The sequence below is a fragment of the Lissotriton vulgaris genome, chromosome 9 (genome assembly GCF_964263255.1).
Source record: "Lissotriton vulgaris chromosome 9, aLisVul1.2, whole genome shotgun sequence".
Taxonomy (NCBI): Eukaryota; Metazoa; Chordata; class Amphibia; order Caudata; family Salamandridae; genus Lissotriton; species Lissotriton vulgaris.
In genome coordinates this window covers 1,138,848,891-1,138,866,860 of record NC_141697.1, presented here as the reverse complement: position 1 = coordinate 1,138,866,860, position 17,970 = coordinate 1,138,848,891, and positions in this window count along the sequence as shown.

The window sequence follows — 17,970 nt, the reverse complement described above, 5'->3', positions numbered from 1 at the left end:
TGCACTGCAAGCGACGTTCCTGTTTACCCGATTTATCAAACCCCACAATTGAGGCTGGTCGACAACGATTTCAGGTGAGGGGTCACAGTGTTTATTCTGGGCATGCAGTCTGTTTTGATCCGTACTTCCCACCTTCTACACCGCCGTAGAACACAGTCCGGGACATCACTCAAGTAGCGGTGTCTCTCCATGTGGTCATGGACTTCCTTTGAAAGCGGGGTAATGTTCTTGAGCGATGTTAGGCTGTACCAGTGTATCCCCTTTACACCGGTCATTTCGGAAGGTGCGTCCCGTGCACGGCTCTCACTCCACGCCAATATTGCCACCGACAGTTTCCCTCTCCAAGAAAGTAAAACTCGGGCGCACTCCGGATGCAAAACCAACCATCTTTATTTGCGGGGATCAGCATGACGCATTTCAGCATTTCGCCTTCATCAGATGCACTCCCCTGCCAAGTGCCACCGCCACTGCGGTCTCATTTATAAAAGTGATTTGGCTCTCTGAAGTAGAAAGGTGCACACCTGTGTTTCGTTGGGGGAGGAGTCGCTTCCGTAGTCCAGCGCATCAAACTGCAACTGCCAGAGTGCAGTAGTAGTCCTCAATGCGCTGCAAGCGACGTTCCTGGTTACCAGATTTTTCAAACCCCACAATTGAGGCTGGTCGACAACGATTTCAGGTGAGGGGGCACAGTGTTTATTCTGGGCATGCAGTCTGTTGTGATCCGTACTTCCCACCTTCTACACCGCCGTAGAACACAGTCCGGGACATCACTCAAGTAGCGGTGTCTCTCCATGTGGTCATGGACTTCCTTTGAAAGCGGGGTAATGTTCTTGAGCGATGTTAGGCTGTACCAGTGTATCCCCTTTACACCGGTCATTTCGGAAGGTGCGTCCCGTGCACGGCTCTCACTCCGCGCCAATATTGCCACCGACAGTTTCCCTCTCCAAGAAAGTAAAACTCGGGCGCACTCCGGATGCAAAACCAACCATCTTTATTTGCGGGGGATCAGCATGACGCGTTTCAGCATTTCGCCTTCATCAGATGCACTCCCCTGCCAAGTGCCACCGCCACTGCGGTCTCATTTATAAAAGTGATTTGGCTCTCTGAAGTAGAAAGGTGCACACCTGTGTTTCGTTGGGGGAGGAGTCGCTTCCGTAGTCCAGCGCATCAAACTACAACTCCCAGAGTGCAGTAGTAGTCCTCAATGCGCTGCAAGCGACGTTCCTGTTTACCAGATTTTTCAAACCCCACAATTGAGGCTGGTCGACAACGATTTCAGGTGAGGGGTCACAGTGTTTATTCTGGGCATGCAGTCTGTTTTGATCCGTACTTCCCACCTTCTACACCGCCGTAGAACACAGTCCGGGACATCACTCAAGTAGCGGTGTCTCTCCATGTGGTCATGGACTTCCTTTGAAAGCGGGGTAATGTTCTTGAGCGATGTTAGGCTGTACCAGTATATCCCCTTTACACCGGTCATTTCGGAAGGTGCATCCCGTGCACGTCTCTCACTCCGCGCCAATATTGCCACAGACAGTTTCCCTCTCCAAGAAAGTAAAACTCGGGCGCACTCCGGATGCAAAACCAACCATCTTTATTTGCGGGGGATCAGCATGACGCGTTTCAGCATTTCGCCTTCATCAGATGCACTCCCCTGCCAAGTGCCACCGCCACTGCGGTCTCATTTATAAAACTGATTTGGCTCTCTGAAGTAGAAAGGTGCACACTTGTGTTTCGTTGGGGGAGGAGTCGCTTCCGTAGTCCAGCGCATCAAACTGCAACTCCCAGAGTGCAGTAGTAGTCCTCAATGCGCTGCAAGCGACGTTCCTGATAACCAGATTTTTCAAACCCCACAATTGAGGCTGGTCGACAACGATTTCAGGTGAGGGGTCACAGTGTTTATTCTGGGCATGCAGTCTGTTTTGATCCGTACTTCCCACCTTCTACACCGCCGTAGAACACAGTCCGGGACATCACTCAAGTAGCGGTGTCTCTCCATGTGGTCATGGACTTCCTTTGAAAGCGGGGTAATGTTCTTGAGCGATGTTAGGCTGTACCAGTGTTTCCCCTTTACACCGGTCATTTCGGAAGGTGCGTCCCGTGCACGGCTCTCACTCCACGCCAATATTGCCACCGACAGTTTCCCTCTCCAAGAAAGTAAAACTCAGGCGCACTCCGGATGCAAAACCAACCATCTTTATTTGCGGGGGATCAGCATGACGCGTTTCAGCATTTCGCCTTCATCAGATGCACTCCCCTGCCAAGTGCCACCGCCACTGCGGTCTCATTTATAAAAGTGATTTGGCTCTCTGAAGTAGAAAGGTGCACACCTGTGTTTCGTTGGGGGAGGAGTCGCTTCCGTAGTCCAGCGCATCAAACTGCAACTCCCAGAGTGCAGTAGTAGTCCTCAATGCGCTGCAAGCGACGTTCCTGTTTACCAGATTTTTCAAACCCCACAATTGAGGCTGGTCGACAACGATTTCAGGTGAGGGGTCACAGTGTTTATTCTGGGCATGCAGTCTGTTTTGATCCGTACTTCCCACCTTCTACACCACCGTAGAACACAGTCCGGGACATCACTCAAGTAGCGGTGTCTCTCCATGTGGTCATGGACTTCCTTTGAAAGCGGGGTAATGTTCTTGAGCGATGTTAGGCTGTACCAGTGTATCCCCTTTACACCGGTCATTTCGGAAGGTGCCTCCCGTGCACGGCTCTCACTCCGCGCCAATATTGCCACCGACAGTTTTCCTCTCCAAGAAAGTAAAACTCAGGCGCACTCCGGATGCAAAACCAACCATCTTTATTTGCGGGGGATCAGCATGACGCGTTTCAGCATTTCGCCTTCATCAGATGCACTCCCCTGCCAAGTGCCACCGCCACTGGAGTTTCATTTATAAAAGTGATTTGGCTCTCTGAAGTAGAAAGGTGCACACCTGTGTTTCGTTGGGGGAGGAGTCGCTTCCGTAGTCCAGCGCATCAAACTGCAACTCCCAGAGTGCAGTAGTAGTCCTCAATGCGCTGCAAGCGACGTTCCTGTTTACCAGATGTCTCAAACCCCACAATTGAGGCTGGTCGACAAAGATTTCAGGTGAGGGGTCACAGTGTTTATTCTGGGCATGCAGTCTGTTTTGATCCGTACTTCCCACCTTCTACACCGCCGTAGAACACAGTCCGGGACATCACTCAAGTAGCGGTGTCTCTCCATGTGGTCATGGACTTCCTTTGAAAGCGGGGTAATGTTCTTGAGCGATGTTAGGCTGTACCAGTGTATCCCCTTTACACCGGTCATTTCGGAAGGTGCGTCCCGTGCACGGCTCTCACTCCGCGCCAATATTGCCACCGACAGTTTCCCTCTCCAAGAAAGTAAAACTCAGGCGCACTCCGGATGCAAAACCAACCATCTTTATTTGCGGGGGATCAGCATGACGCGTTTCAGCATTTCGCCTTCATCAGATGCACTCCCCTGCCAAGTGCCACCGCCACTGCGGTCTCATTTATAAAAGTGATTTGGCTCTCTGAAGTAGAAAGGTGCACACCTGTGTTTCGTTGGGGGAGGAGTCGCTTCCGTAGTCCAGCGCATCAAACTGCAACTCCCAGAGTGCAGTAGTAGTCCTCAATGCGCTGCAAGCGACGTTCCTGTTTACCAGATTTTTCAAACCCCACAATTGAGGCTGGTCGACAATGATTTCAGGTGAGGGGTCACAGTGTTTATTCTGGGCATGCAGTCTGTTTTGATCCGTACTTCCCACCTTCTACACCGCCGTAGAACACAGTCCGGGACATCACTCAAGTAGCGGTGTCTCTCCATGTGGTCATGGACTTCCTTTGAAAGCGGGGTAATGTTCTTGAGCGATGTTAGGCTGTACCAGTGTATCCCCTTTACACCGGTCATTTCGGAAGGTGCGTCCCGTGCACGGCTCTCACTCCGCGCCAATATTGCCACCGACAGTTTCCCTCTCCAAGAAAGTAAAACTCGGGCGCACTCCGGATGCAAAACCAACCATCTTTATTTGCGGGGGATCAGCATGACGCGTTTCAGCATTTCGCCTTTATCAGATGCACTCCCCTGCCAAGTGCCACCGCCACTGCGGTCTCATTTATAAAAGTGATTTGGCTCTCTGAAGTATAAAGGTGCACACTTGTGTTTCGTTGGGGGAGGAGTCGCTTCCGTAGTCCAGCGCATCAAACTGCAACTCCCAGAGTGCAGTAGTAGTCCTCAATGCGCTGCAAGCGACGTTCCTGTTTACCAGATTTTTCAAACCCCACAATTGAGGCTGGTCGACAACGATTTCAGGTGAGGGGTCACAGTGTTTATTCTGGGCATGCAGTCTGTTTTGATCCGTACTTCCCACCTTCTACACCGCCGTAGAACACAGTCCGGGACATCACTCAAGTAGCGGTGTATCTCCATGTGGTCATGGACTTCCTTTGAAAGCGGGGTAATGTTCTTGAGCGATGTTAGGCTGTACCAGTGTATCCCCTTTACACCGGTCATTTCGGAAGGTGCGTCCCGTGCACGGCTCTCACTCCGCGCCAATATTGCCACCGACAGTTTCCCTCTCCAAGAAAGTAAAACTCGGGCGCACTCCGGATGCAAAACCAACCATCTTTATTTGCGGGGGATCAGCATGACGCGTTTCAGCATTTCGCCTTCATCAGATGCACTCCCCTGCCAAGTGCCACCGCCACTGCAGTCTCATTTATAAAAGTGATTTGGCTCTCTGAAGTAGAAAGGTGCACACCTGTGTTTCGTTGGGGGAGGAGTCCTTCCATAGTCCAGCGCATCAAACTGCAACTCCCAGAGTGCAGTAGTAGTCCTCAATGCGCTGCAAGCGACGTTCCTGTTTACCAGATTTTTCAAACCCCACAATTGAGGCTGGTCGACAACGATTTCAGGTGAGGGGTCACAGTGTTTATTCTGGGCATGCAGTCTGTTTTGATCCGTACTTCCCACCTTCTACACCGCCGTAGAACACAGTCCGGGACATCACTCAAGTAGCGGTGTCTCTCCATGTGGTCATGGACTTCCTTTGAAAGCGGGGTAATGTTCTTGAGCGATGTTAGGCTGTACCAGTGTATCCCCTTTACACCGGTCATTTCGGAAGGTGCGTCCAATGCACGGCTCTCACTCCACGCCAATATTGCCACCGACAGTTTCCCTCTCCAAGAAAGTAAAACTCGGGCGCACTCCGGATGCAAAACCAACCATCTTTATTTGCGGGGATCAGCATGACGCATTTCAGCATTTCGCCTTCATCAGATGCACTCCCCTGCCAAGTGCCACCGCCACTGCGGTCTCATTTATAAAAGTGATTTGGCTCTCTGAAGTAGAAAGGTGCACACCTGTGTTTCGTTGGGGGAGGAGTCGCTTCCGTAGTCCAGCGCATCAAACTGCAACTCCCAGAGTGCAGTAGTAGTCCTCAATGCGCTGCAAGCGACGTTCCAGTTTACCAGATTTTTCAAACCCCACAATTGAGGCTGGTCCACAACGATTTCAGGTGAGGGGTCACAGTGTTTATTCTGGGCATGCAGTCTGTTGTGATCCGTACTTCCCACCTTCTACACCGCCGTAGAACACAGTCCGTGACATCACTCAAGTAGCGGTGTCTCTCCATGTGGTCATGGACTTCCTTTGAAAGCGGGGTAATGTTCTTGAGCGATGTTAGGCTGTACCAGTGTATCCCCTTTACACCGGTCATTTCAGAAGGTGCGTCCCGTGCACGACTCTCACTCCGCGCCAATATTGCCACCGACAGTTTCCCTCTCCAAGAAAGTAAAACTCGGGCGCACTCCAGATGCAAAACCAACCATCTTTATTTGCGGGGGATCAGCATGACGCGTTTCAGCATTTCGCCTTCATCAGATGCACTCTCTGCCAAGTGCCACCGCCACTGCGGTCTCATTTATAAAAGTGATTTGGCTCTCTGAAGTAGAAAGGTGCACACCTGTGTTTCATTGGGGGGGGAGTCGCTTCCGTAGTCCAGCGCATCAAACTGCAACTCCCAGAGTGCAGTAGTAGTCCTCAATGCGCTGCAAGCGACGTTCCTGTTTACCAGATTTTTCAAACCCCACAATTGAGGCTGGTCGACAACGATTTCAGGTGATGGGTCACAGTGTTTATTCTGGGCATGCAGTCTGTTTTGATCCGTACTTCCCACCTTCTACCCCGCCGTAGAACACAGTCCAGGACATCACTCAAGCAGCGGTGTCTCTCCATGTGGTCATGGACTTCCTTTGAAAGTGGGGTAATGTTCTTGAGCGATGTCAGGCTGTACCAGTGTATCCCCTTTACACCGGTAATTTCGGAAGGTGCGTCCCGTGCACGGCTCTCACTCCGCGCCAATATTGCCACCGACAGTTTCCCTCTCCAAGAATTTAAAACTCGGGCGCACTCCGGATGCAAAACCAACCATCTTTATTTGCGGGGGGATCAGTATGACGCGTTTCAGCATTTCGCCTTTATCAGATGCACTCCCCTGCCAAGTGCCACCGCCACTGCGGTCTCATTTATAAAAGTGATTTGGCTCTCTGAAGTAGAAAGGTGCACACTTGTGTTTCGTTGGGGGAGGAGTCGCTTCCGTAGTCCAACGCATCAAACTACAACTCCCAGAGTGCAGTAGTAGTCCTCAATGCGCTGCAAGCGACGTTCCTGTTTACCAGATTTTTCAAACCCCACAATTGAGGCTGGTCGACAACGATTTCAGGTGAGGGGTCACAGTGTTTATTCTGGGCATGCAGTCTGTTTTGATCCGTACTTCCCACCTTCTACACCGCCGTAGAACACAGTCCGGGACATCACTCAAGTAGCGGTGTCTCTCCATGTGGTCATGGACTTCCTTTGAAAGCGGGGTAATGTTCTTGAGCGATGTTAGGCTGTACCAGTATATCCCCTTTACACCGGTCATTTCGGAAGGTGCATCCCGTGCACGTCTCTCACTCCGCGCCAATATTGCCACCGACAGTTTCCCTCTCCAAGAAAGTAAAACTCGGGCGCACTCCGGATCCAAAACCAACCATCTTTATTTGCGGGGGATCAGCATGACGCGTTTCAGCATTTCGCCTTCATCAGATGCACTCCCCTGCCAAGTGCCACCGCCACTGCGGTCTCATTTATAAAAGTGATTTGGCTCTCTGAAGTAGAAAGGTGCACACCTGTGTTTCGTTGGGGGAGGAGTCGCTTCCGTAGTCCAGCGCATCAAACTGCAACTCCCAGAGTGCAGTAGTAGTCCTCAATGCGCTGCAAGCGACGTTCCTGTTTACCAGATTTTTCAAACCCCACAATTGAGGCTGGTCGACAACGATTTCAGGTGAGGGGTCACAGTGTTTATTCTGGGCATGCAGTCTGTTTTGATCCGTACTTCCCACCTTCTACACCACCGTAGAACACAGTCCGGGACATCACTCAAGTAGCGGTGTCTCTCCATGTGGTCATGGACTTCCTTTGAAAGCGGGGTAATGTTCTTGAGCGATGTTAGGCTGTACCAGTGTATCCCCTTTACACCGGTCATTTCGGAAGGTGCCTCCCGTGCACGGCTCTCACTCCGCGCCAATATTGCCACCGACAGTTTCCCTCTCCAAGAAAGTAAAACTCAGGCTCACTCCGGATGCAAAACCAACCATCTTTATTTGCGGGGGATCAGCATGACGCGTTTCAGCATTTCGCCTTCATCAGATGCACTCCCCTGCCAAGTGCCACCGCCACTGGGGTTTCATTTATAAAAGTGATTTGGCTCTCTGAAGTAGAAAGGTGCACACCTGTGTTTCGTTGGGGGAGGAGTCGCTTCCGTAGTCCAGCGCATCAAACTGCAACTCCCAGAGTGCAGTAGTAGTCCTCAATGCGCTGCAAGCGACGTTCCTGTTTACCAGATTTTTCAAACCCCACAATTGAGGCTGGTCAACAACGATTTCAGGTGAGGGGTCACAGTGTTTATTCTGGGCATGCAGTCTGTTTTGATCCGTACTTCCCACCTTCTACACCGCCGTAGAACACAGTCCGGGACATCACTCAAGTAGCGGTGTCTCTCCATGTGGTCATGGACTTCCTTTGAAAGTGGGGTAATGTTCTTGAGCGATGTTAGGCTGTACCAGTGTATCCCCTTTACACCGGTCATTTCGGAAGGTGCGTCCCGTGCACGGCTCCCACTCCGCGCCAATATTGCCACCGACAGTTTCCCTCTCCAAGAAAGTAAAACTCGGGCGCACTCCGGATGCAAAACCAACCATCTTTATTTGCGGGGGATCAGCATGACGCGTTTCAGCATTTCGCCTTCATCAGATGCGCTCCCCTGCCAAGTGCCACCGCCACTGCGGTCTCATTTATAAAAGTGATTTGGCTCTCTGAAGTAGAAAGGTGCACACCTGTGTTTCGTTGGGGGAGGAGTCGCTTCCGTAGTCCAGCGCATCAAACTGCAACTCCCAGAGTGCAGTAGTAGTCCTCAATGCACTACAAGCGACGTTCCTGTTTACCAGATTTTTCAAACCCCACAACTGAGGCTGGTCGACAACGATTTCAGGTGAGGGGTCACAGTGTTTATTCTGGGCATGCAGTCTGTTTTAATCCGTACTTCCCACCTTCTACACCGCCGTAGAACACAGTCCGGGACATCACTCAAGTAGCGGTGTCTCTCCATGTGGTCATAGACTTCCTTTGAAAGCGGGGTAATGTTCTTGAGCGATGTTAGGCTGTACCAGTGTATCCCCTTTACACCGGTCATTTCGGAAGGTGCGTCCCGTGCACGGCTCTCACTCCGCGCCAATATTGCCACCGACAGTTTCCCTCTCCAAGAAAGTAAAACTCGGGCGCACTCCGGATGCAAAACCAACCATCTTTATTTGCGGAGGATCAGCATGACGCGTTTCAGCATTTCGCCTTCATCAGATGCACTCCCCTGCCAAGTGCCACCGCCACTGCGGTCTCATTAATAAAAGTGATTTGGCTCTCTGAAGTAGAAAGGTGCACACCTGTGTTTCGTTGGGGGAGGAGTCGCTTCCGTAGTCCAGCGCATCAAACTGCAACTCCCAGAGTGCAGTAGTAGTCCTCAATGCGCTGCAAGCGACGTTCCTGTTTACCAGATGTCTCAAACCCCACAATTGAGGCTGGTCGACAACGATTTCAGGTGAGGGGTCACAGTGTTTATTCTGGGCATGCAGTCTGTTTTGATCCGTACTTCCCACCTTCTACACCGCCGTAGAACACAGTCCGGGACATCACTCAAGTAGCGGTGTCTCTCCATGTGGTCATGGACTTCCTTTGAAAGCGGGGTAATGTTCTTGAGCGATGTTAGGCTGTACCAGTGTATCCCCTTTACACCGGTCATTTCGGAAGGTGCGTCCCGTGCACGGCTCTCACTCCGCGCCAATATTGCCACTGACAGTTTCCCTCTCCAAGAAAGTAAAACTCAGGCGCACTCCGGATGCAAAACCAACCATCTTTATTTGCGGGGGATCAGCATGACGCGTTTCAGCATTTCGCCTTCATCCGATGCACTCCCCTGCCAAGTGCCACCGCCACTGCGGTCTCATTTATAAAAGTGATTTGGCTCTCTGAAGTAGAAAGGTGCACACCTGTGTTTCGTTGGGGGAGGAGTCGCTTCCGTAGTCCAGCGCATCAAACTGCAACTCCCAGAGTGCAGTAGTAGTCCTCAATGCGCTGCAAGCGACGTTCCTGTTTACCAGATTTTTCAAACCCCACAATTGAGGCTGGTCGACAACGATTTCAGGTGATGGGTCACAGTGTTTATTCTGGGCATGCAGTCTGTTTTGATCCGTACTTCCCACCTTCTACCCCGCCGTAGAACACAGTCCAGGACATCACTCAAGCAGCGGTGTCTCTCCATGTGGTCATGGACTTCCTTTGAAAGCGGGGTAATGTTCTTGAGCGATGTTAGGCTGTACCAGTGTATCCCCTTTACACCGGTCATTTCGGAAGGTGCGTCCCGTGCACGGCTCTCACTCCGCGCCAATATTGCCACCGACAGTTTCCCTCTCCAAGAAAGTAAAACTCGGGCGCACTCCGGATGCAAAACCAACCATCTTTATTTGCGGGGGATCAGCATGACGCGTTTCAGCATTTCGCCTTCATCAGATGCACTCCCCTGCCAAGTGCCACCGCCACTGCAGTCTCATTTATAAAAGTTATTTGGCTCTCTGAAGTAGAAAGGTGCACACCTGTGTTTCGTTGGGGGAGGAGTCCTTCCATAGTCCAGCGCATCAAACTGCAACTCCCAGAGTGCAGTAGTAGTCCTCAATGCGCTGCAAGCGACGTTCCTGTTTACCAGATTTTTCAAACCCCACAATTGAGGCTGGTCGACAACGATTTCAGGTGAGGGGTCACAGTGTTTATTCTGGGCATGCAGTCTGTTTTGATCCGTACTTCCCACCTTCTACACCGCCGTAGAACACAGTCCGGGACATCACTCAAGTAGCGGTGTCTCTCCATGTGGTCATGGACTTCCTTTGAAAGCGGGGTAATGTTCTTGAGCGATGTTAGGCTGTACCAGTGTATCCCCTTTACACCGGTCATTTCGGAAGGTGCGTCCAATGCACGGCTCTCACTCCACGCCAATATTGCCACCGACAGTTTCCCTCTCCAAGAAAGTAAAACTCGGGCGCACTCCGGATGCAAAACCAACCATCTTTATTTGCGGGGATCAGCATGACGCATTTCAGCATTTCGCCTTCATCAGATGCACTCCCCTGCCAAGTGCCACCGCCACTGCGGTCTCATTTATAAAAGTGATTTGGCTCTCTGAAGTAGAAAGGTGCACACCTGTGTTTCGTTGGGGGAGGAGTCCTTCCATAGTCCAGCGCATCAAACTGCAACTCCCAGAGTGCAGTAGTAGTCCTCAATGCGCTGCAAGCGACGTTCCTGTTTACCAGATTTTTCAAACCCCACAATTGAGGCTGGTCCACAACGATTTCAGGTGAGGGGTCACAGTGTTTATTCTGGGCATGCAGTCTGTTGTGATCCGTACTTCCCACCTTCTACACCGCCGTAGAACACAGTCCGTGACATCACTCAAGTAGCGGTGTCTCTCCATGTGGTCATGGACTTCCTTTGAAAGCGGGGTAATGTTCTTGAGCGATGTTAGGCTGTACCAGTGTATCCCCTTTACACCGGTCATTTCAGAAGGTGCGTCCCGTGCACGACTCTCACTCCGCGCCAATATTGCCACCGACAGTTTCCCTCTCCAAGAAAGTAAAACTCAGGCGCACTCCGGATGCAAAACCAACCATCTTTATTTGCGGGGGATCAGCATGACGCGTTTCAGCATTTCGCCTTCATCAGATGCACTCCCCTGCCAAGTGCCACCGCCACTGCGGTTTCATTTATAAAAGTGATTTGGCTCTCTGAAGTAGAAAGGTGCACACCTGTGTTTCGTTGGGGGAGGAGTCGCTTCCGTAGTCCAGTGCATCAAACTGCAACTCCCAGAGTGCAGTAGTAGTCCTCAATGCGCTGCAAGCGACGTTCCTGTTTACCAGATTTTTCAAACCCCACAATTGAGGCTGGTCGACAACGATTTCAGGTGAGGGGTCACAGTGTTTATTCTGGGCATGCAGTCTGTTTTGATCCGTACTTCCCACCTTCTACACCGCCGTAGAACACAGTCCGGGACATCACTCAAGTAGCGGTGTCTCTCCATGTGGTCATGGACTTCCTTTGAAAGCGGGGTAATGTTCTTGAGCGATGTTAGGCTGTACCAGTGTATCCCCTTTACACCGGTCATTTCGGAAGGTGCGTCCCGTGCACGGCTCTCACTCCGCGCCAATATTGCCACCTACAGTTTCCCTCTCCAAGAAAGTAAAACTCGGGCGCACTCCGGATGCAAAACCAACCATCTTTATTTGCGGGGGATCAGCATGACGCGTTTCAGCATTTCGCCTTCATCAGATGCACTCCCCTGCCAAGTGCCACCGCCACTGCGGTCTCATTTATAAAAGTGATTTGGCTCTCTGAAGTAGAAAGGTGCACACCTGTGTTTCGTTGGGGGAGGAGTCGCTTCCGTAGTCCAGCGCATCAAACTACAACTCCCAGAGTGCAGTAGTAGTCCTCAATGCGCTGCAAGCGACGTTCCTGTTTACCAGATTTTTCAAACCCCACAATTGAGGCTGGTCGACAACGATTTCAGGTGAGGGGTCACAGTGTTTATTCTGGGCATGCAGTCTGTTTTGATCCGTACTTCCCACCTTCTACACCGCCGTAGAACACAGTCCGGGACATCACTCAAGTAGCGGTGTCTCTCCATGTGGTCATGGACTTCCTTTGAAAGCGGGGTAATGTTCTTGAGCGATGTTAGGCTGTACCAGTATATCCCCTTTACACCGGTCATTTCGGAAGGTGCATCCCGTGCACGTCTCTCACTCCGCGCCAATATTGCCACCGACAGTTTCCCTCTCCAAGAAAGTAAAACTCGGGCGCACTCCGGATGCAAAACCAACCATCTTTATTTGCGGGGGATCAGCATGACGCGTTTCAGCATTTCGCCTTCATCAGATGCACTCCCCTGCCAAGTGCCACCGCCACTGCGGTCTCATTTATAAAACTGATTTGGCTCTCTGAAGTAGAATGGTGCACACTTGTGTTTCGTTGGGGGAGGAGTCGCTTCCGTAGTCCAGCGCATCAAACTGCAACTCCCAGAGTGCAGTAGTAGTCCTCAATGCGCTGCAAGCGACGTTCCTGTTTACCAGATTTTTCAAACCCCACAATTGAGGCTGGTCGACAACGATTTCAGGTGAGGGGTCACAGTGTTTATTCTGGGCATGCAGTCTGTTTTGATCCGTACTTCCCACCTTCTACACCGCCGTAGAACACAGTCCGGGACATCACTCAAGTAGCGGTGTCTCTCCATGTGGTCATGGACTTCCTTTGAAAGCGGGGTAATGTTCTTGAGCGATGTTAGGCTGTACCAGTGTATCCCCTTTACACCGGTCATTTCGGAAGGTGCGTCCCGTGCACGGCTCTCACTCCACGCCAATATTGCCACCGACAGTTTCCCTCTCCAAGAAAGTAAAACTCAGGCGCACTCCGGATGCAAAACCAACCATCTTTATTTGCGGGGGATCAGCATGACGCGTTTCAGCATTTCGCCTTCATCAGATGCACTCCCCTGCCAAGTGCCACCGCCACTGCGGTCTCATTTATAAAAGTGATTTGGCTCTCTGAAGTAGAAAGGTGCACACCTGTGTTTCGTTGGGGGAGGAGTCGCTTCCGTAGTCCAGCGCATCAAACTGCAACTCCCAGAGTGCAGTAGTAGTCCTCAATGCGCTGCAAGCGACGTTCCTGTTTACCAGATTTTTCAAACCCCACAATTGAGGCTGGTCGACAACGATTTCAGGTGAGGGGTCACAGTGTTTATTCTGGGCATGCAGTCTGTTTTGATCCGTACTTCCCACCTTCTACACCACCGTAGAACACAGTCCGGGACATCACTCAAGTAGCGGTGTCTCTCCATGTGGTCATGGACTTCCTTTGAAAGCGGGGTAATGTTCTTGAGCGATGTTAGGCTGTACCAGTGTATCCCCTTTACACCGGTCATTTCGGAAGGTGCCTCCCGTGCACGGCTCTCACTCCGCGCCAATATTGCCACCGACAGTTTCCCTCTCCAAGAAAGTAAAACTCAGGCGCACTCCGGATGCAAAACCAACCATCTTTATTTGCGGGGGATCAGCATGACGCGTTTCAGCATTTCGCCTTCATCAGATGCACTCCCCTGCCAAGTGCCACCGCCACTGGGGTTTCATTTATAAAAGTGATTTGGCTCTCTGAAGTAGAAAGGTGCACACCTGTGTTTCGTTGGGGGAGGAGTCGCTTCCGTAGTCCAGCGCATCAAACTGCAACTCCCAGAGTGCAGTAGTAGTCCTCAATGCGCTGCAAGCGACGTTCCTGTTTACCAGATGTCTCAAACCCCACAATTGAGGCTGGTCGACAAAGATTTCAGGTGAGGGGTCACAGTGTTTATTCTGGGCATGCAGTCTGTTTTGATCCGTACTTCCCACCTTCTACACCGCCGTAGAACACAGTCCGGGACATCACTCAAGTAGCGGTGTCTCTCCATGTGGTCATGGACTTCCTTTGAAAGCGGGGTAATGTTCTTGAGCGATGTTAGGCTGTACCAGTGTATCCCCTTTACACCGGTCATTTCGGAAGGTGCGTCCCGTGCACGGCTCTCACTCCGCGCCAATATTGCCACCGACAGTTTCCCTCTCCAAGAAAGTAAAACTCAGGCGCACTCCGGATGCAAAACCAACCATCTTTATTTGCGGGGGATCAGCATGACGCGTTTCAGCATTTCGCCTTCATCAGATGCACTCCCCTGCCAAGTGCCACCACCACTGCGGTCTCATTTATAAAAGTGATTTGGCTCTCTGAAGTAGAAAGGTGCACACCTGTGTTTCGTTGGGGGAGGAGTCGCTTCCGTAGTCCAGCGCATCAAACTGCAACTCCCAGAGTGCAGTAGTAGTCCTCAATGCGCTGCAAGCGACGTTCCTGTTTACCAGATTTTTCAAACCCCACAATTGAGGCTGGTCGACAATGATTTCAGGTGAGGGGTCACAGTGTTTATTCTGGGCATGCAGTCTGTTTTGATCCGTACTTCCCACCTTCTACACCGCCGTAGAACACAGTCCGGGACATCACTCAAGTAGCGGTGTCTCTCCATGTGGTCATGGACTTCCTTTGAAAGCGGGGTAATGTTCTTGAGCGATGTTAGGCTGTACCAGTGTATCCCCTTTACACCGGTCATTTCGGAAGGTGGGTCCCGTGCACGGCTCTCACTCCGCGCCAATATTGCCACTGACAGTTTCCCTCTCCAGGAAAGTAAAACTCGGGCGCACTCCAGATGCAAAACCAACCATCTTTATTTGTGGGGGATCAGCATGACGCGTTTCAGCATTTCGCCTTCATCAGATGCACTCTCTGCCAAGTGCCACCGCCACTGCGGTCTCATTTATAAAAGTGATTTGGCTCTCTGAAGTAGAAAGGTGCACACCTGTGTTTCATTGGGGGGGGAGTCGCTTCCATAGTCCAGCGCATCAAACTGCAACTCCCAGAGTGCAGTAGTAGTCCTCAATGCGCTGCAAGCGACGTTCCTGTTTACCACATTTTTCAAACCCCACAATTGAGGCTGGTCGACAACGATTTCAGGTGATGGGTCACAGTGTTTATTCTGGGCATGCAGTCTGTTTTGATCCGTACTTCCCACCTTCTACCCCGCCGTAGAACACAGTCCAGGACATCACTCAAGCAGCGGTGTCTCTCCATGTGGTCATGGACTTCCTTTGAAAGTGGGGTAATGTTCTTGAGCGATGTCAGGCTATACCAGTGTATCCCCTTTACACCGGTAATTTCGGAAGGTGCGTCCCGTGCACGGCTCTCACTCCGCGCCAATATTGCCACCGACAGTTTCCCTCTCCAAGAATTTAAAACTCGGGCGCACTCCGGATGCAAAACCAACCATCTTTATTTGCGGGGGGATCAGTATGACGCGTTTCAGCATTTCGCCTTTATCAGATGCACTCCCCTGCCAAGTGCCACCGCCACTGCGGTCTCATTTATAAAAGTGATTTGGCTCTCTGAAGTAGAAAGGTGCACACTTGTGTTTCGTTGGGGGAGGAGTCGCTTCCGTAGTCCAGCGCATCAAACTGCAACTCCCAGAGTGCAGTAGTAGTCCTCAATGCGCTGCAAGCGACGTTCCTGTTTACCAGATTTTTCAAACCCCACAATTGAGGCTGGTCGACAACGATTTCAGGTGAGGGGTCACAGTGTTTATTCTGGGCATGCAGTCTGTTTTGATCCGTACTTCCCACCTTCTACACCGCCGTAGAACACAGTCCGGGACATCACTCAAGTAGCGGTGTCTCTCCATGTGGTCATGGACTTCCTTTGAAAGCGGGGTAATGTTCTTGAGCGATGTTAGGCTGTACCAGTGTATCCCCTTTACACCGGTCATTTCGGAAGGTGCGTCCCGTGCACGGCTCTCACTCCGCGCCAATATTGCCACCGACAGTTTCCCTCTCCAAGAAAGTAAAACTCGGGCGCACTCCGGATGCAAAACCAACCATCTTTATTTGCGGGGGATCAGCATGACGCGTTTCAGCATTTCGCCTTCATCAGATGCACTCCCCTGCCAAGTGCCACCGCCACTGCAGTCTCATTTATAAAAGTGATTTGGCTCTCTGAAGTAGAAAGGTGCACACCTGTGTTTCGTTGGGGGAGGAGTCCTTCCATAGTCCAGCGCATCAAACTGCAACTCCCAGAGTGCAGTAGTAGTCCTCAATGCGCTGCAAGCGACGTTCCTGTTTACCAGATTTTTCAAACCCCACAATTGAGGCTGGTCGACAACGATTTCAGGTGAGGGGTCACAGTGTTTATTCTGGGCATGCAGTCTGTTTTGATCCGTACTTCCCACCTTCTACACCGCCGTAGAACACAGTCCGGGACATCACTCAAGTAGCGGTGTCTCTCCATGTGGTCATGGACTTCCTTTGAAAGCGGGGTAATGTTCTTGAGCGATGTTAGGCTGTACCAGTGTATCCCCTTTACACCGGTCATTTCGGAAGGTGCGTCCAATGCACGGCTCTCACTCCACGCCAATATTGCCACCGACAGTTTCCCTCTCCAAGAAAGTAAAACTCGGGCGCACTCCGGATGCAAAACCAACCATCTTTATTTGCGGGGATCAGCATGACGCATTTCAGCATTTCGCCTTCATCAGATGCACTCCCCTGCCAAGTGCCACCGCCACTGCGGTCTCATTTATAAAAGTGATTTGGCTCTCTGAAGTAGAAAGGTGCACACCTGTGTTTCGTTGGGGGAGGAGTCGCTTCCGTAGTCCAGCGCATCAAACTGCAACTCCCAGAGTGCAGTAGTAGTCCTCAATGCGCTGCAAGCGACGTTCCAGTTTACCAGATTTTTCAAACCCCACAATTGAGGCTGGTCCACAACGATTTCAGGTGAGGGGTCACAGTGTTTATTCTGGGCATGCAGTCTGTTGTGATCCGTACTTCCCACCTTCTACACCGCCGTAGAACACAGTCCGTGACATCACTCAAGTAGCGGTGTCTCTCCATGTGGTCATGGACTTCCTTTGAAAGCGGGGTAATGTTCTTGAGCGATGTTAGGCTGTACCAGTGTATCCCCTTTACACCGGTCATTTCAGAAGGTGCGTCCCGTGCACGACTCTCACTCCGCGCCAATATTGCCACCGACAGTTTCCCTCTCCAAGAAAGTAAAACTCAGGCGCACTCCGGATGCAAAACCAACCATCTTTATTTGCGGGGGATCAGCATGACGCGTTTCAGCATTTCGCCTTCATCAGATGCACTCCCCTGCCAAGTGCCACCGCCACTGGGGTTTCATTTATAAAAGTGATTTGGCTCTCTGAAGTAGAAAGGTGCACACCTGTGTTTCGTTGGGGGAGGAGTCGCTTCCGTAGTCCAGCGCATCAAACTGCAACTCCCAGAGTGCAGTAGTAGTCCTCAATGCGCTGCAAGCGACGTTCCTGTTTACCAGATTTTTCAAACCCCACAATTGAGGCTGGTCGACAATGATTTCAGGTGAGGGGTCACAGTGTTTATTCTGGGCATGCAGTCTGTTTTGATCCGTACTTCCCACCTTCTACACCGCCGTAGAACACAGTCCGGGACATCACTCAAGTAGCGGTGTCTCTCCATGTGGTCATGGACTTCCTTTGAAAGCGGGGTAATGTTCTTGAGCGATGTTAGGCTGTACCAGTGTATCCCCTTTACACCGGTCATTTCGGAAGGTGCGTCCCGTGCACGGCTCTCACTCCGCGCCAATATTGCCACCGACAGTTTCCCTCTCCATGAATTTAAAACTCGGGCGCACTCCGGATGCAAAACCAACAATCTTTATTTGCGGGGGGATCAGTATGACGCGTTTCAGCATTTCGCCTTTATCAGATGCACTCCCCTGCCAAGTGCCACCGCCACTGCGGTCTCATTTATAAAAGT